At 39.8% G+C, this 25288-nt stretch overlaps 1 protein-coding gene across 13 annotated transcripts in view; it reads left to right on the forward strand.

Annotated features, from left to right (window-relative positions):
- SYTL5 (synaptotagmin like 5) overlaps positions 1-25288 on the forward strand; it is a 247856-nt gene that overhangs the window by 24387 nt on the left and 198181 nt on the right. For 11 of the 13 annotated variants that reach the window (XM_057537778.1, XM_057537780.1, XM_057537776.1 and 8 more), the window contains exon 2: positions 18980-19050. The exons of the other annotated variants lie outside the window; for them this stretch is intronic. The gene's annotated coding sequence lies outside the window, so the exon portion shown is untranslated. The remainder of the gene's footprint in view (positions 1-18979; positions 19051-25288) is intronic. 13 annotated transcript variants of the gene reach the window in all.

The following is a 25288-nucleotide window of genomic DNA, read 5'->3' on the forward strand; positions in this document are numbered from 1 at the left end:
TCTTGTGCAGAACTAAGGCTCCCACACAGGCGGAGGATAGTAACTTCAGGCTGAGCCAAGATTCCTGGAGCACCGCCCTGTTACCACCAACCAATCAGAAGAAAGTCACATGCCCTGCAACCCTCACCCCAAACTTTGCCTATAAAAACTTCTCCCCCAAAACCGTTGGGGAGCTCAGGGGTTTTGAGCACGGACCACTTGTTCTCCTTGCTTGGCACTGCAATAAACCTTTCTTTGCTCCAAACCCCGACGTTTCAGTTTGTTTGGCCTCACTGTGTGTAGGGCACACAAACTTCCATTTGGTTAACAGAACTCTTCATTTTAATATCTGACACTCCTATGAGAAGAGTTAAACCCTTAAATTCTCCCTTACCCTTGAATTCTTTGATGAGTCTCAGAAATAACCTGGTTTGTGAGATGGACTCTTATAACTCAGTTCCAAAATTTCTAACTGTTCAACTTTATTCCCTCACCTTAGAAACTCCCAAGGGATGGCAAGCAGAGGAAAATGCATGCCAATGTGAAAGGCAGTGGAACTGTTACTGGAAGGGGGACTCTTTCCAGGGCCTGAGAGTGGGCTCTTGTCTAATACTCAGGAATGAATTGTCCGAGGAGACACACGTGCTGATAAAGCAGAAGACTTTATTGGGGAGGGGCGCTCAAGGGGAGAGCAGGAGGGTAAGGGAACCCAGGAGAACTGCTCTGCCACGTGGCTCACAGTCTCAGGTTTTATGGTGATGGGGTTAGTTTCCGGGTTGTCTCTGGCCAGTCATCTTGCTTGTGCCCATATTTGGTCTGACTCAGGGTCCTTCCTGGTGGCGCGCACATCTGTCAGTCAAGATGGATTCCAGCGTGAGGGTTTCTGGGAGGTTGGCGAGACATATTATGGGTTGGTGTCTCCTCCCTCCTTTTGGCCCCTCCCGAATTCTTCTGGTTGGTGGCAGCTTGGTGTTCCTTATCGGGATCTCCGGCTGTGAGATAACTCATACAAGCGGTTATTATTGAGCCTGGCCAGGGGTTATTATTGAGCCTGGCCAGGGCTGGCGGTTTCAGTCAATGGTTCCCTAACAGAACTATTCCCTTGCTCCAACTCTTCCTGGGATAACTGATCCGCCTGTCTTACTGATCCTTATGAGAGACCAAAGCAGGTAAACAAAGACAGCCGAGACTGATACCTGTTTGGATGTGAATGGGGGAGATGATTGTGTGCAATTTTACGAAACGGGCAGAATTAATTCAGAAGTACTCCTTATGTGTTATCTTGTGCTTCCCCTGGATTCCACCTCCCATAGTTGGTTGTGTCATCCTAACTTTTATTGGAAGTGAAAAAAAAAAAAAGGTCTAAAAGTATGGCTAATCCTTTAAACAACTTTAGAATACTTTCAAAAATAGTTTCAGAGAAGGCACAATGGAAATGCTGAGGTCTGGCTCAAACCTTAACTTAGAGCTAGTGATTTTTTTTTTTTTTTTGTGGTAAGCCACCTTATTTCTTATTTGGAAGGTAGAATTTAAGTGATAAGTTAACATGATACAGTATCGTTATCCTGCCTAACAATCAAATGGTGCTTTAGAATACGTGAAGCCAGACCAAAATTGCTACTTTAAAAGCTCCCTGCAGTTTGTGCTTGTAACTTCCAGGGCGAGGACAGAATTTATCATTGGGACACCTGAGCTTTTGTGTATGGGGGAAAAAATACCACTTTAATGCATCTCTTGGTTATTCAGAGGCAAGACCCAGATCCTATTATGCATAAAAATGTAAAATGCTGTCTTCTTTGGAGCACAGCTGTGTCTCTGAAGGATTATTATGTTGTTAATAGACTTTTCTCCTCCTTTCGCTTCCTTTAAAGGGAGTGAGTTACGGGCCCAGGAATTTGTGGGAGAGAGCAGGAGAGGGAAGTCTCTAATCTGAGGAGAAAGGGGCTTTCATCCTCAACAGCAGGGGCATGCTGAGTGGATAAACAGGAAGTGAGGTCAGTATGAGACTCCTAGGAATGGGTGTGACCTGTGGGCTCTAGAAAAAAGAAGTCTTGGGGCTTCCCCGGTGGCACAGTGGTTAAGAATCCGCCTGCCAGTGCAGGGGACAAGGCTTCGAGCCCTGGTCTGGGAAGATCCCACATGCCGCGGAGCAACTAAGCCCGTGCGCCACAACTACTTAGCCTGCGTTCTAGAGCCCGCGAGCCATAACTACTGAGCCCGTGTGCCACAACTACTGAAGCCCGCGCACCTAGAGCCCCTGCTCCGCAACAAGAGAAGCCACCACAATGAGAAGCCCGCACACGGCAACAAAGAGTAGCCCCAGCTCACCGCAACTAGAGAAAGCCCGCACGCAGCAACGTAGACCCAACGCAGCCAAAAATAAAATTAATTAATTAAAAAAAAAAAGTTTCAGGGCTTCCCTGGTGGCGCAGTGGTTGAGAATCTGCCTGCTAATGCAGGGGATACGGGTTCGAGCCCTGGTCTGGGAAGATCCCACATGCCACGGAGCAGCTGGGCCCGTGAGCCACAACTACTGAGCCTGCGCGTCTGGAGCCTGTGCCCCGCAACAGGAGGGGCTGCGATAGTGAAAGGCCCGCGCACCGCGATGAAGAGCGGTCCCCGCACCGCGATGAAGAGTGGCCCCCACTTGCCGCAACTAGAGAAAGCCCTCACACGAACCGAAGACCCAACACAGCCAAAAATAAATAAATAAATAAATAAATAAAGTAGCTATAAAATTAAAAAAAAAAAAAGTTTCAGAACAGTTTTTTTTTAAAAAAATTTTGTTTATTTATTTATGTCTGTGTTCGGTCTTGCTGTGCGTGGGCTTTCTCTAGTTGCGGCGAGTAGGGGCTTCTCTTTGTTGCAGTGCACAGGCTTCTCATTGTGGTGGCTTCTCTTGTTGCGGAGCACGGGCTCTGGGTGCGCGGGCTTCAGTAGTTGTGGCACACGGGCTCAGTAGTTGTGGCTCACGGGCTCTAGAGTGCCGATTCAGTAGTTGTGGCGCACGGGCTTAGTTACTCCGCGGCATGTGAGATCTTCCCAGACCAGGGCTCAAACCCGTGTCCCCTGCATTGGCAGGCAGATTCTTAACCACTGCACCACCAGGGGAGTCCTCTCAGAACAGGTTTTAAAGCTTTCAGATTTGTGTAGCAATTCCCCTTTGACCACATGAAGAAGTGGTGTGCACCATCCAGAAGCTATCTTTGAAGGGAGAGGGGACATATATTTATTGTTTTCTTTTTTCCTTCATGGTGGCTGGGTATGGAACAGTCATCTTTTACAATGAAGTGACCAATAGTAGAGCAACAAGATAGAAGGAGTCTGGGCCCCTGATACCATGAAACTGTTGTACCAGCCTAACTGCCTTTGTCTAGACTTTTACATTAAGGGTAAAGACATTTTTACTTTTTTAGCTGCTTCTGTACGTGAACCTAATCCTGATAAATATAGGAATGTACTCTGAATTCACTTAAAATGAAAATATTTTGTCTTAATTGGTAAGTATATTTCCAAACCAGGGAATATATAGGAAAAAAGTAAGGATTGTATCAGTTATCTGTCACTACTATAATGCTGTGTAACAACCACAACATATCAATACCACAGCACCACTTTCTTCCATGTGTCCCTCATCCTCCAACAAGCTAGCCCAGGCATAGTATCATGATGATGGTAGACATACAAGAGAACAAGTACTTTTCCAAGCCTCTACTTGTCTCATGGTTGTTAACACTCCATTGTCCAAAGCAAGGCATGTGCCTGGACTCAGAATCAAGGGGAAGGAAAAGATATTCTGTCTCTTGCTGTGAAAAGCTGCAAAGTCACTTGACAAAAGGCATGGATACAGAAATGAGTAAAGAATTGGTACCAGTAATGCAATCAGTCTAACCTTAGTATTAATGTTTAGTACCAATAATTTCTCTATATTTGGTATTTAATGTATTTGTGATATTGAGGAGAATTGGGCATGTTAGGGAATGTGACAGACTTAGATTGTGATTCCAATTTCAAATGTATAATTTTGTCATTAATTTTAAGCTTTTGATTCATAGTCGAGAGGTGTAAGATTACTTAAGTAAGCAATATTGAAGGTCTAGAGAACTTGAGGCTCATTATATTTTTAAATTGAATTTTTAGATTTTTCTAGGATTTGATACTTATTAAAATACTTCATTTAGTGCTATTCTTAGATGTTAGCTCTCTTGAAAGGCTTTTCCTGACCAGGCTATTAAAAAATGATGACGGTATCTCCTTACCTTGTCGTTTTTAGTGCACTTATCACTATCTGGCATTATATTATATATTTTAAAATTACTAGTTTTACCCCTAAAGTATACTTTCCATAAAGGTAATAATTTTGTGTTGCTTCCTGCTGTATCCAGAACACCTTAGAAGTGCTTGGCATATAGAATGTGTTCAAAAAATTTGCTGACTGACTGAATGAATGAAGCTTTTACTTTTAGGTCATGCACTTGAAATGCTTAAAAAGGAATTTGAATATAATACATTAATGAATGTAATTTAAATCTTGTAAGTGAATTAACTGATTATAAACAGGACTGATTGTTTAAGGAGTTCAGTCTATTCAATTTGAATTGACTAAATATTAACCAAATATTTACTAGTCAGCGACCTAAAATTTACTACATTTATAAATAGGATAATAGGATTTTCAAATTGATCTCGAACATGTAAAGGAAGACTAGGTTGCTCAATGTGACTTTAGTAATTTGAATATTAATTTAAAAAATTTAAGATAACAGTAACTGGTCTTTTCTGAACATAAAATCTTCCCTGGGACATAAAGGGCCTCACATTGTTTCCACAGAGTCTTTATAATGCACATGTGGGGAAGCATGAAACAGTAAACATATGATTCCCAGAGAAGGAAGGAGTAAGGAGACGCTGTAACTGGGGGGAATGATGATGGTGTAACATAGGAAGTGTAAAGGTTGAGGAAAAATGGAGGAGGTAGGGGGCTCTATTTTAAAGAGATGATGGATAAACCTTTCCATGTCTTCAAAACTGAAATTGACTGTCTCTCCGAAAACCTGAAGATCGGGAAGACATTAGAATTATGGAGGAAAAAGAAGAGAATATCTAGGAAAAAACATGGTGACATTCCTGCTATAAATCCACTGAAAAGTGGAGCATATAAGTAATTGTCAAAGGCTTCATAATGAAAGCACCCACTGGGAGTGCTGGAATAGCAGCAGTGGCAGTCACAGAGTCTGTGGTTTCCATCACAACAGAATTGCCTGTCTCTGGATTTAGTTATCCACCACTTTGGTTATACTGCCACATATCAAAGTACCTCAGAAGCTAGTGGCTTAAAACAACCATTTTATTTTTTTTAAACTTTTAATTTTATATTGGAGTATAGTTGATTAACAATGTTGTGTTAGCTTCAGGTGTACAGCAAAGTGATTCAGTTATGCATATACATGTATCTATAACAACCATTTTATTTTGCTTATTGTTTTGTGGGACAGGAATTTGGGAAGGGCTCAGCAGGGTAATTGTCTCTGGTTCAGGTGGTGTGAGCTGGAATAGCTGGGATTGGAAGATTGGCTTCCAAGAAGGAATTTTTTTACTTACATGTCTAGTATCTTAGCGGTTTTTGGCCTCTCAGTTTCCATATGTTGTATGATTCTTCAAGGCCCCTTCATATAACTTGAGATTCTCACAGCATGGTGGTCTCAGGGTAGTTGCTGTTCTTACAGGGTGGCCAACTTCTAAGTGGCAGGAACTGGAGCTTTCTGGCCAGTTAAGGCCTACGAGTGGAACCGGAATAGCATTCTTTCCACTGATTCTATTGGTCAAAGCAGTCACAGGGCCTGCCCAGATTCAAAGGGGTGGAGATACAGACTCCACCTTTTAGTGGGGCAGTGTCAATATCACATTGTAGAAGAGCATGTGGAAAAGATGTCAGTAAACATGGCAGAGAAAGGACCTCTGAAAATCTCCTCCAGAAAAGCAATGAGAACACTGGCAAAAATTGTCAGAATCAACTTTTTCAGGACTCCGGCAATTAACTAAAGGCTTGCAACAATCCAGGGAGGGTTTATTCAAGAACAATGCCTGAATCTCAGTAAGAACAGTGGGCTTTGTGGTATTTTAATTCTCCATATTCCTACTCCCTTCTCTTCAGCTCCATAGTAGCCTTGAAAACCAATAGATGATAATCAGAGTGAAAAGCAGTATCCTGGCAGCCACCAGAAGGGGTAGAACAGAGTTGGAGCACTTACAAAGTTACATTCCCAGCGAATTATCATTATTTGACCTGTGTGGTAGTTGCCTAGAAGACTCCACTCTCCAGGCTGTCTTTATTTGACCTGACTTGACTTGGAGCTTGCTCAGTGTGCAAAGCTTTTTCTTCAGAGCATTTGCTAAAAAAAAAAAAAAAAAAAAAAAAAATCAGAGACAGTTGTTGAACTTTGTGGCTACCTGACATGGTAGACAACAATTTGGGGCAAACAATAGGCTAACCAAATAACTTAAATGGAAAAACTGGGGCATGAGATGTCCATAGGGGACTTTTCTAAAATTCTGAATATGTCAGAATTTTTCAGGTCATACACATATATAGGGCTGTGTACACGCTCAGGAAAAACCTGAGAAAACTCTATGCTCTTATGTCTGACTAATCTTAAGTCACTGTGCAAACAGGAAATAAAGGCTAAGGTAAAGTTGTAAACTGTCTGGCTGAGTATTGAAGGCATGCCTGACATGTGCACAGAGCCCAACAAAGATTAGGAGACATATTGGTTTTAGGCATTTAAGGAAATTTCTGTCCAATCATTAGCTGAACACTAAGCTAACAAAGCAGAGACTTTAGTGGAAACACATGACAAAGAGTTCAGACTTCACAGAGTTAAGTTCACAAAAGTAACCAAACAGCAAATTTTAAGGAAGGGGAGAAATTAATTTCTGGGGTTGCCACATTATATTATTTAAAATTTCCAGTTTTTCAAAAAAGTTATGAGGCATGCAAAGGAAGAAGAAAGTATGGCCCATCCACAGGGGAAAAATATGTAGTAATTAGAAACTATCTCTGAGGAAGCCCAGACGTTGGAGTTATTAGACAAGCACTTGTAATAAGCTATTTTAAATACATTCAAGGAACTAAAGGAAACCATATCTGAAGAACTAAGGGAAAGTATGAGAACAGTGTCTCACCAAAAAGAAGAAGCATCAATAAAGAGAGAAATTGTTAGAAAGAATCAAATAGAAATTCTCAAGTTGAAAAAGACAATAACAAATGAAAAATTCAGTAGAGGAGCTCAACAGTAGATTTGAGCAGGCAGAAGAAAGAATCAGTGGATTTGAAAATAGGTCAATTGAGATTATTCAGTCTGAGGAGCAAAAACAAGCAAAAAACAATAGAAAAATAAACAGAGCCTAAGAGACCTGTGGGACACCACCAAGCATACCAACATAATCATAATGGGAAACCTGAAAGGATTTGTCAGTACCGGACCTACCCAACAAGATGCATTAAAGGGAGTCCTTCAGACTGAAATGAAAGGACACTAGTAAGTTTCCCAAATCCACACGAAAAAATAAAGAGCACCAGTAGGACTTCTCTGGTGGTCCACTGGCTAAGACTCGTACTCCCAATGCAGGGGGCCTGGGTTCGATTCCTGGTCAGGGAACTAGATCCCACATGCTGCAACTAAGAGTTTGCATGCTGCAACTGAAGATCCCGCAAGCTGCAACTGAAGATTCCCGCATGCCGCAACTGAAGATTCCCACATGCTGCAACTAAAGATTCTGCATGCCTTAACTAAAGATTCCACATGCCGCAACTAAAGATTCTGTATGCTGCAACTAAGACCCGGCACAGCCAGAAAAAAAAAGCACCCGTAAATATATATATAGGTAAATATGTAAAAGACAACGTAAATGTATTTTTTGTTTGTAAATCTCTTTTACCATATCTGATTTGAAAGACAGTTGCATAAAGCAATAATTATAATTCTGTGTTGACGGGCAGACAATGTATAAAGCTGTAATTTGTATGACCATAACAGGACAGAGGGTGAAGAATGGAATGGAGAAAAATTGGAGCAGTTATTTATTTATTTATTTACTTATAAAATATTGTTTATTTTTGGCTGCATTGGGTCTTCATTGCTGTGCGCGGGCTTTCTCTAGTTATGGCGAGCGGGGGCTACTCTTTGTTGTGGTGTGCGGGCTTCTCATTGCAGTGGCTTCTCTTACTGCAGCGTGTGGACTCAGCAGTTGTGGCTCATGGGCTCTAGAACACAGCCTCAGCAGTTGTGGTGCATGGGCTTCGCTGCTCCACGGCATGTGGCATCTTCCCAGACCAGGGATTGAACCCGTGTCCCCTGTATTGGCAGGTGGATTCTTAACCACTGCGCCACCAGGGAAGTCCCTGGAGCAGTTTTTGTATACTATTGTAATTAAGTTGGTATTAATTTGAACTAGATTGTTTTAAGATGATAATTGTCATTGCAAGGGCAACCACTAAGAAAATAACTCTGCAATATAGTAAAATAAATGACAAGGGAGTGAAATGGTACACTAAAAAATATCTTTTAACACAAAAAAGGCAGCGGTGGAGGAATAGAAGAACAAAAAGACATAAGACATATGGAAAATAAATAGTGAAATGGCAGGAATAAATCTTACCTTATCAGTAAACACATTAAATGTAAATGGATTAAACATTCCAATTACAACACAGAAATTGGCAGAATGGATAAAAAAATGATCCAACTGTATGCTGGCTACAAGGGACATACTTTAAAGTCACAAATAGGTTGAAGATTAAAGGATGGAGAAACCATGCAAACAGTAACCAAAAGAGAGCTGGATCAACTATTCTAATATGAGACAACATAGACTTTAAGACAAAATTGTAGCAACAGACAAACACATTTTACAGTGGTAAGTCTCAATCCACCAAGAAGATATAACAATTATAAACACATATATGCACCTAACAACAGAGCCCCAAGATACATGAAGCAAAAACTGACAGAAGAGCATATGTGATAGAGGTATCATTGTGGCTATCTTTAGAAAACATAATCTGCCACATCCACATATATTAAAAACTGGGAAAATCACACAACTTTTTGAATTCACATTATCTTGTTCCAATAACTCTCATTTATATATATGTTGTGAAAATTAATGGGCTGATTACCCCTCAAATCTCAAGATCATTTATTGAGCCCAAATTAGCATCTAAAGGCTGAGGCAGTGGAGAGTGTATACAGTTCATATGACTTTAAAAAGAAAGCACCCTTATGTCTAGGTTGGTCATCTCTTTTGTATCAGTCTGCCTTTCCCTGAAGGTCTGGATACCATGTATTGATAGCTAGGTATTGTGAGGGCTGTGGCTGATTGAGTATCCTCCAAATTATGAGGGGGCATATTTTTATGGTCTTCCAGGAAGCTGAGGCTTCCTTCGTTGGACATTTGGAATGCTGTTCCTTACCCAGCAGTGGAAGTAGTCTGTGTTGTACTAGTGAATTGTCCCCACAAGGGGACAGTATGTGTCAGTGTGTACATTGATAGATGTGATAGGCAGGTAGGTAGAAGTGGCCCCCGAGATTCCAGGTCTCAGTCTCCAGGACCTGTAAATATATTTGGATGTCACTCCTGTTGTTGTGTTATAAGACACAGTTGATCTTAAAAAGGTAGGTTATCAGATTGGGCCTAATCTAATCACATGAGCTATTAAAAGCAGAAAACTTTCTTCAGCTGGTGGTAGAATAGGAGGGCAGAAGGGAGGTCAGAACATGAGAAAGATTTTTTAAAAAAATTATTGAAATACAGTTGATTTGCAATGTTGTGTTAATTTCTGCTGTATAGCACACTGATTCAGTTATATATATATATGTATTATTTTTCATAATCTTTCCCATTATAGTTTATCATGGAGTATTGAATATAGTTCCCTGTGCTATACAGTAGGACCTTGTTGTTTATCCATTCTATATATAATAGTTTGCATCTGCTAATCCCAAACTCCCAATCCATCCCTCCCCCACCCCCTGTCCCCCTTGGCAGCCCCAGATCTGTTCTCTATGTCTGTGAGTCTGTTTTTATTTCGTAGATAGGTTCATTTGTGTCATATTTTAGATTCCATGTATAAGTGATACCATATAATATTTGTCTTTCTGACTTACTTCACTTAGTATGATGATCTCTAGGTCCATCCATGTTGCTGCAAATGGCATTATTTCATTCTTTTTTATGGCTGAGTAATATTCCATTGTATATATGTACCACATCTTCTTTATCCATTTATCTGTCGATGGACACTTAGGTTGTTTCCATGTCTTGGCTATTGTAAACAGTGCTGCAATGAAAATTGGGATGCATGTATCTCTTTGAATTACAGTTTTCTCTGGATATATGCCCAGGAGTGGGATTGCTGGCTCATATGGCAACTCTATTTTTAGTTTTTTGAGGAAGAACATGAGAGATTTAACACACTGTTCCTAGCCTTGAAGATGGAGGGGACCACTTGATAAGAAATGCAGGTGGCCTCCAGGAGCTGAGGGAGACCCTCAGCTGACAGCCAGAAAGGAAATGGGAACCTGAGTCCTACAACTTCAGGGGAATGGATTTTGCCAACAAAGTAAATGAATTTTAGTTTGAAGCAAATTCTCCCCAGAGCCTCTAGATAAGAGCCCAGCCTAGCCCACAACATGATCTCAGTCTTAATGAAACCCAGAGCAGAGAACCCATAGGAGTCCACCCAGACCTCTGACTTACAGAGCTGTGAGGTAATAAATGGTGGTTGTTTTAAGCCGCTCAGTTTATGGTAATTTGTTAAACAGCCATAGAAAATGAATACAGTGGATTGAGTACCAGTGTACTCCTGTTATTTCTTGTCATCCTCCCATGATCACATGAATGAGGTACACACTGGATGTTGGCTATAAAGCATTAGAAAGGTATCTGTGTGATGGGCATCACAAATTCAGGGATTTCCCCGACACAAATGGAAAATCTGTGGATTTAATGATTTTCACATATGTGATATGGGTTTGCTTTATTATTGTTTCAAAACATTGTCTTCCATTAAGGAAGGGAATTGGGTTATAATCCTGCCTGGGTTTTTCTACACAGTATTTCTGGCAAATGATTGGGTGAGTATGTCAGAAGGGCCTACCTAATCCGTGTGTACAATTTCCACTTCGTTTTTAAAGCAGCAAGTGATGGTAAGGTATCTTTTACTGAGCCTGTAGAATTTAAAGGACTTGTTTAGGGAGACTTTTTTGTGCATATTTTTGGAGACTTCTTTGGAAAGTGAGTAGAGAAACTTATTTAGGGACATCCTTTATTGGGACATTTTCCCTCATTGAAAATGTCCCTGTACCAAGCACAGGTGATAAACATCACATTGTTGGTCATTCTGCAACCACACCAAAGTCGAAAATATTTCCGTTCTCAGGTGCTGCCTCTCACCAGTAGTAACAGCCTCACCTTGCATCTTGGCATGAATCAACCCATGGCTGGCTTTAAAGGCCGGCTTTCAGCAAACCCTTATTTGCCTTGAATTTTTCATTCTTTTATATTTCACCACTGTTCATAGGGTCAAAATGCCTTAAAGCTTTGGTTTGAATAGAAAAGGAATTTGAAGATCCATGGAGCTGAACTGGATCCTTAACCCACAAAATAAGAATTTTCCATCTGTGTCCATTCATTCTCAGTGTCTTTCTGTCCCCCTCCCTCTCTCCCTTTACCTCCTGTTTTTATTTTTTTTTTAATTAATTAATTTTTGGCTGCGTTGGGTCTTTGTTGCTGCGCGCGGGCTTTCTCTAGTTGTGGCGAGCGGGGGGCTACTCTTCGTTGAGGTGCGTGGGCTTCTCACTGTCGCGGCCTCTCTTGTTGTGGAGCACGGGCTCTAGGCGCGCGGGCTCAGTAGTCGTGGCGCAGGGGCTCAGTTGCTCCGTGGCATGTGGCATCTTCCCAGACCAGGGCTTGAACCCGTGTCCCCTGCGCTGGCAGGCAGATTCCCAACCACTGCGCCACCAGGGAAGTCCCATGTCTATGTATTTTTAAGGAATAATTACTTGCTCAGAGTATTTTCGGAAGAGCTCTTTTATGTAGGAGGACTTTCAAATATCATTTGGTAACACATATTTGAATTACAGTTGACCCTTGGACAATGTGAGATTGAGCTTCCTTGCTCCATTTAACATGCAGATGTTTTTAACAGTAAATTCTGTAGTACTGCAGAGTCATGGTTGGTTGAATCAGCGGGTGCAGAGGAACCATGGTTACAGAGGGCAGGCAAGCTATGTGCAAATTAACCCCCATGTTACTCAAGGGTCAACTGTAGTGCATTTCAGGAACACTCAGCATGTAAAGCAGAGTAGATCTTCATTTACTTTTACCTTTCTGAAGTTTTCGTATATGCGTTCAGTCCTCAGAAGCTGTACTTGGAATTCTGTTTATAACCAGGAGATATGTAATGCTTTCCTAATTCAGACCATTGTGTTGCTTTTTTGGTGGCTCTAATAATTATTGAAATTACCTTTAATGTGTGATGTGTGTTCAGTTGGTTGTCATTTAGAATAGCTTACTCAATAATAGTTGTATTACAAAAGTTAGTAATTTAAATGTACTAAATATTGGCTTTTGACCAAACAAAATAAGTACTTTTTCTGAGAGCTTTGTAGGCTATGAAAGTATAAAGACGTTTGGAAACATACCTTGGACTTGTGTGTTCGTTGTCAGGTGAATTGAAGTTTTTGAATTGTTTAATTAGTGGTACATATGATGGATATTATCCAGCCAACGTGTACTACTAATTTTACTTTTATAGCAGTTACCAAAATTGACTCTGAGGTAAAGAGCCTGAGTAGAACAATAACAGTGGAAAAACCTGAATAGGTCCAGATTGATCAGATCTTAGAGGATGAAAGAATTTCATAGGATAAAAACAAGTCATGGATCCATAAATGAAAAGAAAAATGGTTGTGATGAATTAAAAATTTAAAAGTTTGGAACATCAGTATACACCAAAGAAAAGTGGCATCTAAGTAAGAGGCCCAGTTCTCTTCTTACAAAATACCTGTTTAGATGTGAAAGTAAATACAAACTCCCAACCTTAGAACTTTTGGAAATAAAGAGAAAGGGAGAGATTTTAAAGTTATTTAGGAGATAGGATTTAGAGGATGTCAGGGTTCTCTAGAGAAACAGAACCAATATATATGAAGGGAAGTGGCAACAGGAATAGAGAGGGGTTTTGGATTCAAGACACGTTTAAAACATAGATTTGCAAGACCTAAGGACTGTTAGAATGTGCAGGTGCAAGTGGGGCAGAAGAATTAAGGATGACTTCCGGTTTCTGCTTTGGTGAATTCAATGCTACCAGCTAAGGTGGAGGGGGCAGTTGTGTCAATCAGCTAATGTTTAATAACAAACCACTCCAAAACCCAGTGGCTTAAAACAATTATTTTTATTTTTCCAAGAGGTAGATTGCACTCGCCTTTATTATTTATTTATTTATTTATTTATTTTTTGGCTGTGTTGGGTCTTCGTCCCTGCGCGAGGGCCTCCTCTAGTTGCGGTGAGCGGGGGCCACTCTTTATCGCGGTGCACGGGCCTCTCACCGTCGCGGCCTTTCTTGTTGCGGACCACAAGCTCCAGACGCACAGGCTCAGTAGGTGTGGCTCACGGGCCCAGTTGCTCCGCGGCATGTGGGATCTTCCCAGACCAGGGCTCGAACCCGTGTCCCCTGCATTGGCAGGCAGACTCTCAACCACTGCGCCACCAGGGAAGCCCAAAACAATTATTTATTCCCCCTCATCCTTCTGCACTTGATTGGGATTTACTGTTCTAAGCTGGGCTTCTCTGGACTTGGCTCCAAGTCGCAGATTGGGTCCAGTTTTTGTTTACCCAGCTCTCATCCTTCTAGGACCTATGGGCTAGTCAAGGCATGTTCTTTTAATGGCAAGGGCAGAAATGCAAGAGCCCAAGTTCAGCCACGCAAGTACATGTCAAACCTCTGCTTGAGTTATATCTTTAAACATTCGGTTGGTTAAAGTAAGCCACATGGATAAGTCCAAAGTCAAGGGGCAGGGAAGTATATGGTAGGAGGAGCTTCAGAGTCATGGCAAAGGGCATGGATACAGAGAGGGGGGAAGAATTCAGACTGATAATTTAATACCCTGATGGGTATGTGCTTAATATATTTGAGGAGGACAAGACTGGAGGTTAGGAGACTATTGCTGTACTTCAGAGGCGACAGGAGTCCAGGGCAGTGGCAGTAGGAAAGGAGAGGGGATGGTGGATTTGAGAAGGGTTCAATGAGTGGATATTGTTGTAACATCAAGGCCAGATTCAGGGGGAAGAGTCAAGGATGACACTAGGCTTCTAGCTTGCCTGACTGGGGCATCGGAGGAATGATGATGGGTTCAGCTTAGGAAACATCGAGTTTGAGGTTGGATGATCAGGTACTTTATCATCCAAACCAGGACACTTTTGAGAATGTGAAAGAGTACTATTAATAATTATGCCATAAGGGTCCTGTCCTGAGACTGACCTCAGGAAGACTGGTTGATAGTCACCCTATAGTGAATAATCAAGGTAAAGTTACTTAGCGTCAAGTTGATACTTAAGTGTGAAACACAAGGGAGAGGTCTGATCTGGTGATAGAGACTTGGGAGTCATCAGCACCTAGTTCAAGGTTTAAGAGCATGAGCCTGGGTGAAATCATCCAAAGGAGCATATGTACAGTGAAATGAGTAGAATGAGAAGAGGGTACAAGGTTGTAGTAGATAATGGGTGAGGAACTTGAGAAGAGAACAAATAAGAATTTGCCTTCAGCCAAAGAGGATAATTTAATGGATCAAATAATCATATCAGGACAGTCAGGGTGAGAGCTGGCTTTGGGTGTGATTGAAACCACCAACTTGAACACTGTCATGTCTTTTTTTCCTCAGACTCTCTATATATGTTGGCTTTTTTCAGGCTGGGTGAGCCTGTGAGGCTAGAGCTGTGGTCTCAGGCAGCTCCAGGCTCATGTATTCTTTTAGCTCCAAAACCAGAAAGAAAAGAGCTTTTCCTTGATAGCTCCAAATGCAAAATAATCGTGGAGGAAGAATCTGATTGGCCAGGTATAAGTCACATGCCCATGTTTGTACCAATCACTGTGGCCAGGTGCCATGATTGGCAGCTCCACCAGAACCACAAGAAAGGGGAGTCTTGTTATCAGAAGAATGAAGGAAGAGAAGGAAGATGCCCTGGGAGGAAAGAAACAACTGATGTCTTCCAAGGTAGAGATTAGAGAGTAGAGTCACAAAGGTCATGGGACCAGGAAGTCTTAAGAAAGAGGAATTAAATACAACTTCAAATGCAGTCAACAGTCACTACAGTCAATTATTACACCTGCAATAATATAAAGACTTAGTCCTATTGTATTTGACAACTGGGATTCATTAGGGCAGTTGCAGGAGAGCAGTGGGATAAAAGTCAGGTTACAGCAATTTGAGAAGTGACTGGGAGGTGGGTTGGACACAGAAATTGAGGACAAGCATTTCAATAAATTTAGTAAATGTGAAGAAGATACAAACTGTGCAGTAGATTGACCAACAGTGTATATATTTTAGACTTGTTTACAGGGTGAGGTTTAGGAATAAGTGAAATTGGAGATTTAAGATAAAGAAGAGCATGTTTGCTGGAACAAGGTCATGGAGGAGGGATGAGGGGAGGAAAGATGAGGGGATAAGGTCGAGGAAGAAGAGGTGAAGGTACTGGATTTGAAAAGGAGGAAGGTTGGAAGCAACCTAAATGTCTATCAACAGATGAATGGATAAAGGAGATGGGAGATACACACACACACAGAGGAATATTATTCAGCCATAAAAAAGAATGAAGCAATGCCATTTGCAGCAACATGAATGGACCTAGAGGTGATCATACTAAGTGAAGTGACTAAGACAGAGAAAGACAAATAGCATATGATATCACTTATATATGGAATCTAAAAAAGTTGATACATATGAACTTATTTACAGAATAGAAATAGACTCACAGACATAGAAAGCAAACTTACAGTTACCAAAGGGGAAAGGGGAGGAGGGATAAATTGGGAATTTGGGATTAACAGATAAATACTACTGTATACAAAATAAACAACCAGGACCTACTGTATAGCACAGGGAGCTATATTCAATATCTTGAAATAACCTATAATGGAAAATAATCTGAAAAAGAATATATATATATTTATAAAACTGAATCACTTTGCTGTATACCTGAAACATTGTAAATCAACTATACTTCAATTAAAAAAATGTAACAAATAAACCTTTATTTAGTGATACTAAAAGTCTTAGAGGTCATTGCAGCAAAGTCTTATCAATAGCTAGAAATATTTTGTGGCATAGTGTAAAGAACACAGAATCTGTTTATCACAAATGCAGTATGAGATCCAGGGCAAATGAGTTTTCCTCTATCTGTGAAATTGGGGCTACAGTTTCTTCTTGTATACCTTACAGTGTGGTTATAAAAAAAAAAATCAAAGAGGGAATGTAACAAAAACCTTTAAAAATAATAAATGAGATTATAATTTGTTGAGTAATAGGTTTTTATTGACATCACAAATATTCATTTGGCACCATAGCATGGATTATTTAGAAACTGTTGATTACACATTGGTCTCTTTCCAGTGAGCTTGGAGGAATAGTACAAATTGGTTATACACTATATGAAAATTTGTTTAAAAATATTTAAATTCTTCATACTTTTAATTTATGTAACATATTTTAAGACTGCGAAGACAAGGATTCAAACCATTTACTGTATTTGCAAAATTAGTGAGGTGAATGACTGGAATTATCTGCCAGCACCATCTGTATCTCTTTATCCTGGAAACGTATAACTAGACTGACATCTGTTAACTTGTTTTTGTCCTTATTGTTAGGATTAAGAGATGACAGCCTTGAATTTTTTAAGTCCAGGGGAATTGCTCATGTCATCTTAGTTGGAACTCACCTATAGCCAGTGATTTCCTGACCCATAGGTATAAGGAAGGTCTTAGATTTTAAGTAAGTGAATTTATGATTACTTTCCCCCAAAGGAGTCTATGAATGGCTTAATACCTGTTTCCTACCTGGGGACTTGAGTTCAAGGTCAGGCTTTGGTAAGGACCCATTCACTCTTCTACACTGAATCCCAAGTTTGCAACCTGAACATTTGTATTTTTTGGAGTTTCTTGGGTATCACCATAGTGTGATTATGAGAGGAACAGGAGACAAATGCAGAATTTAGTCATTTATTGGTAGCCTGTTTCCAATGGGGAATCATGTTAAAAATGAACACACACACATTTTACCGATTCTCCTAAACCAACTCTGCTGGTTGAACTGTGTGGGAGAGAGAGAAAAATAGGAGTGTGTGGCATAATCTTGCAATTCCAAGTCAGGCTTGTTATTTAACATAAAATCTCATTTTGAGACCCAGGAGAGGAAATTATATGACTGTAGCTAGAGAGCTTAGAGTTGCTGGTTTTTGCTTATGCTTAGTATAATTGGGGGCACTTTCCTGAAAAAATATGCTTAAATCAAGTCATTTTAAATGAAATAGAGAAGTTTATTGTTTTTTTAATTAATTAACTAATTAATTTTTTGGCTGCGATGGGTCCTCGTTGCTGCATGCGGGCTTTCTCTAGTTGCGGCGAGCGGGGGCTACTCTTCGTTGCGGTGCGCGGGCTTCTCATTGTGGTGGCTTCTCTTGTTGCAGAGCACAGGCTCTAGGTGTGTGGGCTTCAGTAGTTGTGGCACGCGGGCATAGTTGCTCCGCGGCATGTGAGATCTTCCTGGACCAAGGCTCGAACCCGTGTCCCCTGCATTGGCAGGTGGATTCTTAACCACTGCACCACCAGGGAAGCCCGAGAAGTTTATTGTTAAACTGAGTGTGAAGCTTTTTATAAAGTATATATATAATCACTTAATTTGCATGCCCAAATGTTTTTTTTTTTAAATAAATATTTATTTATTTTTAGTTGCGTTGGGTCTTCGTTGCTGTGCACAGGCTTTCTCTAGTTGCGGCGAGCAAGGGCTACTCTTTGTTGCGGTGCATGGGCTTCTCATTGTGGTGGCTTCTCTTGTTGCAGAGCACAGGCTCTAGGCACACGGGCTTCAGTAGTTGTGGCACGCAGGGTCAGTAGTTGTGGCTTGCGGACTCTAGCGTGCAGGCTCAGTAGTTGTGCACAGGCTTAGTTGCTCCGTGGCATGTGAGATCTTCCCGGACCAGGGCTCGAACCCGTGTCCCCTGCAGTGGCAGGCGGATTCGTAACCACTGCGCCACCAGGGAAGTCCCGCCCAAATGTTCATATATCAGGTTTTCTTAAATGATGATTTTTTTTTTTCATTTAGATAAGTAATTTTAACTTAAGGTACATCTATTATCATTTTTATTATATTTGAATTAAGAGGAATTTCTTTTATCTAAAGAATGGTCCATTTTGTAAGTTACAGTGAAATTGTGCTCATAAATTCCTTGTTTTTTAACTATAGATGCTCATTTTAGGACTATGTTGAAGGCAATTTACACTGAATTTATTCACAACCGGCTTTATGGCAATGTTGAATGTCCTCTTCTTTTTAAAGAATTGCAACATCTTAAAGGTTCAGTGCACTAAAACGTGCATTTTTTAAAGAAAATCAGCCAATTTAATTGTTCTGATACAACTTGTAAGTGATAGTTTTTTTAAAAAAAATCAGCTTTATTGAAGCTTAATTTACATGCAATAAAATTCACCAATTTAAATTGTATAATTTGAAAGTTTTGACAAATGTATCTTTCATATTTTGCCTTTTCTAGAATTTCATATACATGGAATCATATTGTTATGTAATCTTTTGTGTCTGGCTTCTTTCACTTTGTATAATGCTTTTGAGATTTATCCATATTGTTACTTGTACAGTAGCTTTGTTCTCTTTTATTGCTGAGTAATATTCTTTTGTATAGATATATTACAATTTGTTTATCCCTTTACCAGCTGATGGACATTCGGATTGTTTCCAGTTTGGGGCTACTGTGAATAAAGCTGTTAGGATCATTTGGATACAGGTATTTCTGTGGACATATATCGATAATTTCATTTCTCTTAGAAAATAGCTGTTAGTGGGATTCTGTGTGTTTATGGTAACAGTAAGGTTTAACATTAAGAGAAACAGCCAAATTGTTTTCCACAGTGGCTCTACCATTTTTCGTTCTCAACCGCAACGTATGAGAATTCAGTTGCTAGCATATGGTATAGTCAGTCTTTTTAATTTTAGCCATTCCTGTAGGTGAGTAGTGGTATCACATTATGGTTTTAATTTGCCTTTCCATAATGGATAATGGTGTTAAGCATGTTGTCATGTGCTTATTGGGCATACTTATAGCTTTGGTGAAGCATTTGTTCAAACCTTTTGCCCATTTAAAAAAGTTGTTTGTTTGTTTTCTCATTATTGAGTTTTAAGATTTTTTTTAAACTTGTTCTGGGTAAGAATCCTTTATCAGATATATATTTTGCAAGTATTTTCTTCCAGTATGGCTTGGCTTTTCATTTTCTTAAGAGTATCTTCCGTAGACTAGAAATTTTTAGTTTTGATGAAGTGCATTTTATCAGTGTTTTTTTCTCTTGTGGTTCATGCTTTTTGTTCCCTAAGAACTCTGTCTAACCCAGGGTCACAAAGATTTTCTCCTATGTGTTCTTCTACAAGTATTATAATTTTAGCATTTATATTTAGGTCTATTACTCACTTCAGGTTAGTTTTTGTGTATGGTATAATGTAAAGTTTGAGATTAAATTTTTTCCATATGGCTATCTAATTATTCCAGCAACATTTTTTGGAGACTACCCTTTCCCCATTGAATTACCTTGGCACATTTGAGTGTGCCAAATCAGTTGAGTGTGTGCGTGTGCGTGTGTGTGTCTGTGTGTGTGTTGGAGGGTCTATTTCCGGACTCTCTAGGTCCCTGGTATACATGTAAGGTAGTTTCTGAGCTGTGAAAAATTTGTTAGTAACCCATTTTCACCACCGCCACCATATTGCTTACACGGTTCTCTGTGCTAAGTCTGTATCATATATATTTCTGTCATTGAATATATAATGTACTATAATGATTTGTCCATAGTAATTATAATAATGATAATATAATGTATTTGTAATTATTTGTCTTTCCTAGTAATCTATGAGCTGCTTGAGGGCAAGGATTGTGTCCTATTATATGTTCTATGTGCTAATACTAGGCACATAATAGGCCTCCAATACATATCTATTGAATTTCAATAAATAGAATATAGAAATTAGGTTAAAATATTAAATCTTTTACCTATATGATTGAAATTAGTGCTAAGCTAATTTTCTTACCTTGTTGGTTGTCTAGTACTGATACATGACACCAATGTCAACTTTTTTCCTGATAGCATGGATAGTTTAATTTTGACTAGTTGGTTAAGGTTTTCTTCTTGGAATCTGTTCTTTGATCTGATAATAAAAACAGATGATAGCTATTAGGATATGCCAGTCACTGTACTAAATGCTAACACGTATTATCTCATTTAATGTTCATAACAACCCTACGAGGCAGGTACTATCGTTATCCTTATCTTAGATCACGGAACAGAACTAGGAAGGAAAGTAACTATTCCAAGATCACACAGATGATCAATGGCAGAGAGAATGAGGGTAGCCCTTAATTTAAACACTATACTGTGGTCATTGCCTGGCTTCATCCAGGAAGGTTAAGTTGTTAATTAACTTGAACCTGAATTAAGTGTTGTCAGTCATCAGGGTTTGAAATATAGCACCATACCCTTGATAAAAAGAGGTGCTGGATTTATCATCATTGAGTGTACAGGCAGTTATTAGGCAACATTGGTTGTTTCATTTCGTATTTCTCTACGTAATATTAAGTGTCTTTTACATTTTGCTCAAGATATTATAGAAAGTGTTATGATGTGACATTTAGCCTGACATTTCCCCTTTACAAAGACATTCCTTTGGGCACGAAAGCTGTTTGTCCTTCTGAGCCTTGTTTTTTTTTTGTTTTTTTTTAAAAAAATAATTTATTTATTTTTATTTATTTATTTTTGGCTGCGTTGGGTCTTCGTTTCTGTGCGAGGGCTTTCTCTAGTTGCGGCAAGTGGGGACCACTCTTCATCGCGGTGCGCGGGCCTCTCACTATCGCGGCCATTGTTGTTGCGGAGCACAGGCTCCAGACGCGCAGGCTCAGTAGTTGTGGCTCACGGGCCCAGTCGCTCCGCGGCATGTGGGATCTTCCCAGACCAGGGCTCGAACCCGTGTCCCCTGCATTAGCAGGCAGATTCTCAACCACTGTGCCACCAGGGAAGCCCCTGAGCCTTGTTTGAAATATAAATGCCACAGGGACAAACTCCTCCTAGTCAGCTAATACCTCATTTAATTACTTACTCTAGACTTTAGTAACATACTGGAAGCAGGATATGCATCTGGGTAGAGTGGAAAACCTTGGGAAGGATGGGTCTTACAAGCAAAGAAAGCCTAAAAGTTTTCATAGTTTACATCTCAGTATTTCCTGACTCTAATGGGGGCCCAAATCCTACCCCTTCACAACTTCACTTTTTCTGATAGGTATGAGTTTCAAACCAGTTTTCTCTAATCCCAGGAATGGTGCTTCCTTACCCCATCCCAAGACTGAAGAATTCTTAGGTGTAGCTTCCCTTCTCAATATGCCACTGATTATCTTTGAGAATTTCTCAACACCTTCCTTCTTTTCCACAACAGTCTCTGAAATCTGGCTTTGTGGTGATGCATTCATTCCAATAGTTATGACAGTAATACGAGGCATATTGTAAGCTAACCTTAAATAGCATTTATCATCTACTGTTCGCCTCACTTTACGCTGATTTTCATTAATCCTCACAATGACTGTATGAAGCAAGTTTTATTATCACCCTCATTTTATACATGAGAAATGTGAGGTCACATGGTCCGTAAGTGGTAGAGACAGGGCTAGCTTTGTTTGATGGAGGAACGAGCACTCTTTTTTTAAAATTTTATTTTATTGAAGTTTAGTTGATCTACAATGTTGTGCTAATTTCTGCTATACAGCAAATTGGTTCCATTATACATATATATATATACAGTAGGACCTTGTTGTTTATCCTCTCTATGTATACTAGTTTGCATCTGCTAATTCCCAGACTCCCAATTCATCCCTCCCTCACCTTACCTCCCACTTCACAACCACAGGTCTGTTCTCTATGTCTGTGAGTCTGTTTCTGTTTTGCAGATGAGTTCATTTGTGTCATAATTTAGATTCCACATATAAGTGATACCATGTGGTATTTGTCTTTCTCTTTCTGACTTACTTCACTTTGTATTATAATCTCTAGGTCCATCCATGTTGCTGCAAATTTCACTCTTTTTTATGGCCGAGTAATATTCCATTGTGTATATGTACCACATCTTCTGTATTCAGTCATCTGTCGAGGGACACTTAGGTTGGAGGAACGAGTACTCTTAATTACTGCATCATAACTCCTCACAGAAATCCCAAAATGTCTCAGAAATGGATCTGAAACCAGTTTTTGAGCCAAACAGAAGATAGTATTATAATCATCACAACTTTTATATCATACATTCCTGTTCATAAAGCAGTATCATATCCATTATCTGCATATGATTTGCATGCTGCCATTGTTTTTTTTCTATGAAGTTACATTTGCAGCTTAGCAGTAATGTTAGGAAGACATTGGGGAATTTAGGAAGTGTCTTCTTCAGGAATAAGAAAAGGAATCTAATAAGATGACCTTGGAATGAGTGACAAGATCAATTTCTTTGCAATCACTTTACTGGGTCACCTCCCTATGTTGTTTTGAAATGAGTATACTCAGCTTCTTGACTAAATAATAGGAGAGGGAATTGAGAGGGAGTAATTAAATTTACTTCTAACCTGTCTGATTCAGAATGTGTCAGTTCATTTAGGAAGTTGTGTCTAGAACAGACTCTTATATCCCCTGAACATTTGTGTGGTTCCACCTGAAGGTTAAAGGATGAAGTGGATGGTCTCTTTGGGCCCTTCTGAGATTCAAAACAAAAGAAAAGTGAAAAACTACTAAGAACTCGGAAGTCCTGTGTTCTAACCCTGCCCCTTCACTACTACCTGTGTAACTTGGAGCAGGAATATCTCTGAGCCTCATTTTCTTCATCTATTAAAAAGATGATTAGACAACAACTAAAGGACCTTCTATATCTAAAATTCTTTGAGTTTGACTCTATTTTTACTGTTCTCTAAATTTAATCTTTATTTATAGTAGATGCCTTACATTAATACTACTACTGAAGAATACCATAGAACAGTGATTCTCAAACTTTTTGGCCTTGAACTTTTAAAAATGATTGAGGACCTTAAGAGCTTTTGTTTATCTGGGTTCTAGCCGTCAGTATTTCCCAGATTAGAAATTAAAACTGAGAAATTTTTAAAACATAAGAATACAAAAGCACATGTTGCATTAGCTGTCAGAGCGATGGCACCTTTGCAGGTCGTATAGCCTCTGGAAAGTTCCACTGTACACTCCTGAGAAAATGAGAGTAAAAAGGCAAATAAGTCTTGGTATTAGTATGAAAATAGTTTTGACCTCATTGACTCACTGAAAGGATCTTGGGGATCCCTAGGGGTTCTTGGATAACATTTTGAGAACTGATGCCATAGAACTTGTGTATTTAATTTCTTCATGAATGAAAGCAAATTAACATTTAGATAGTCCAGTTCACTATTATTTGCCCCACATTCAGCTCTGGTTCCTTCCTCCATTGTGGGGGACAGGCCTTGGTCAAGAACTTTTTATAATGGTGCTATTCATGTGTTCGCCTCTGGCCACTGGAATCCAGACCCCAGTTGTTGGGTGGATCCAAGTGGTTGAGGTAAGTTTTTGTTAATACTCAAAGGGGTTCCTGTGAGGCTTTATAGTGATAACTGAAGGATTAATTTGAAAAAGAGGAACACACATTGTGGGATAAATGCTGTGTACTAAATAACTGGAGAACGACTTAGATAAAACAAATTAAAAATAATAGAGTATGGTTTCTTGTATTAACTTCCAATCCTACTGTACTAAAAATGGGTGAAACCGACAAAGTGTACGTGAAATGTCTCTTTGGTCCATCTTAGGATTTTTTCTCTTTAAGTCTTCTGGATTCTAAGTCATCTACTGATCCTCTGCTGTGAGCCAACCTCCCCCCCGCCCCCCTGCCCACCACCAACTCCCACTGTACTGCTTCTGCATAAAGAATTTTCTCTCAGTGGTAGATGATTTTCATCGTCTCTAACCATAATTACTTAGAGTTCAAACTTGAAGTCCATTGTTCTCTCCCACTGTAATGTTATTGTTATAGCTACGTTGTTCTTAGTATATTGTTATGCAAATTTGCTAATGTTTAAATTTAATGAAGCTCTTTGCCCTTCAAAATTACCTGCAGTGGATTCCTGGTGAATGATCTCAGTCTCTTGACTCTAATAGGATGGTTGAGAGGTATGATGGTACATCTTGGCTTTTTGTTGGAAAAGAACAATTTGAGGTGGAATGCCACTGAGAAAAAAGTCTTCTCCAATGCTGAGTCAGTGCTGTTAATTTCTTTGTCATGTTATTATCCCTCCTTAGTATATATTGTTGATGCTTCACCCATAAAACCTCAATACTTATTATTCCTCTACAGGCTGACAGTTTCTTATTGTAAGCATGTGTGACTCTGCCTGGGAACTTTTTCTGGCTATAGATAATGTGCTTTGGAATATAAGGGTAGGCAAAAAAAAAAAAAAGATTCCAGGGACTTAAAGCCTACGGAGGAAGCTCAACCAATGATAGGTAAGAGTTTGTTAATAAATAACCCCAACTCCCTCACTTTCAGTGGAGATAATCCTAAGGCGTGTTCTATGCATTCTCCTAGATATCTCCAGTGGAAGTGAGCCCCAGTTGCCCATAGCTGAAGCCACTTGGTTTATGTATCTTGCATTGATTTCTCTTCTCTTCTCTGACTCACTACTGGTATTCCCTGGGATCACCTCCCATTTGTACTCAAATCCTTGTCTCAGAGTCTCCTTTGAGGGCATCCTGAACTTAGACTACTTAAAACCTGTGCTTTTGTCTTTTTAGTGTTCCATGTGCACTTATGGACAACCCACACCAATACTTCTTGTTCCAGTAGCACTAAGGCTCGTTTTTGACCCAGGGCTGGTCACTGTCCCACAGTAGCGGCCAGAGCTTACAGTCAGCAGTGTCCTGGTAAACGTTTAACAACCGGTCCCCGCCACCAAACCTCCCTCATTTATAGCTTTT

The sequence above is a fragment of the Balaenoptera acutorostrata genome, chromosome X (assembly GCF_949987535.1).
Source record: "Balaenoptera acutorostrata chromosome X, mBalAcu1.1, whole genome shotgun sequence".
Lineage (NCBI taxonomy): Eukaryota > Metazoa > Chordata > Mammalia > Artiodactyla > Balaenopteridae > Balaenoptera > Balaenoptera acutorostrata.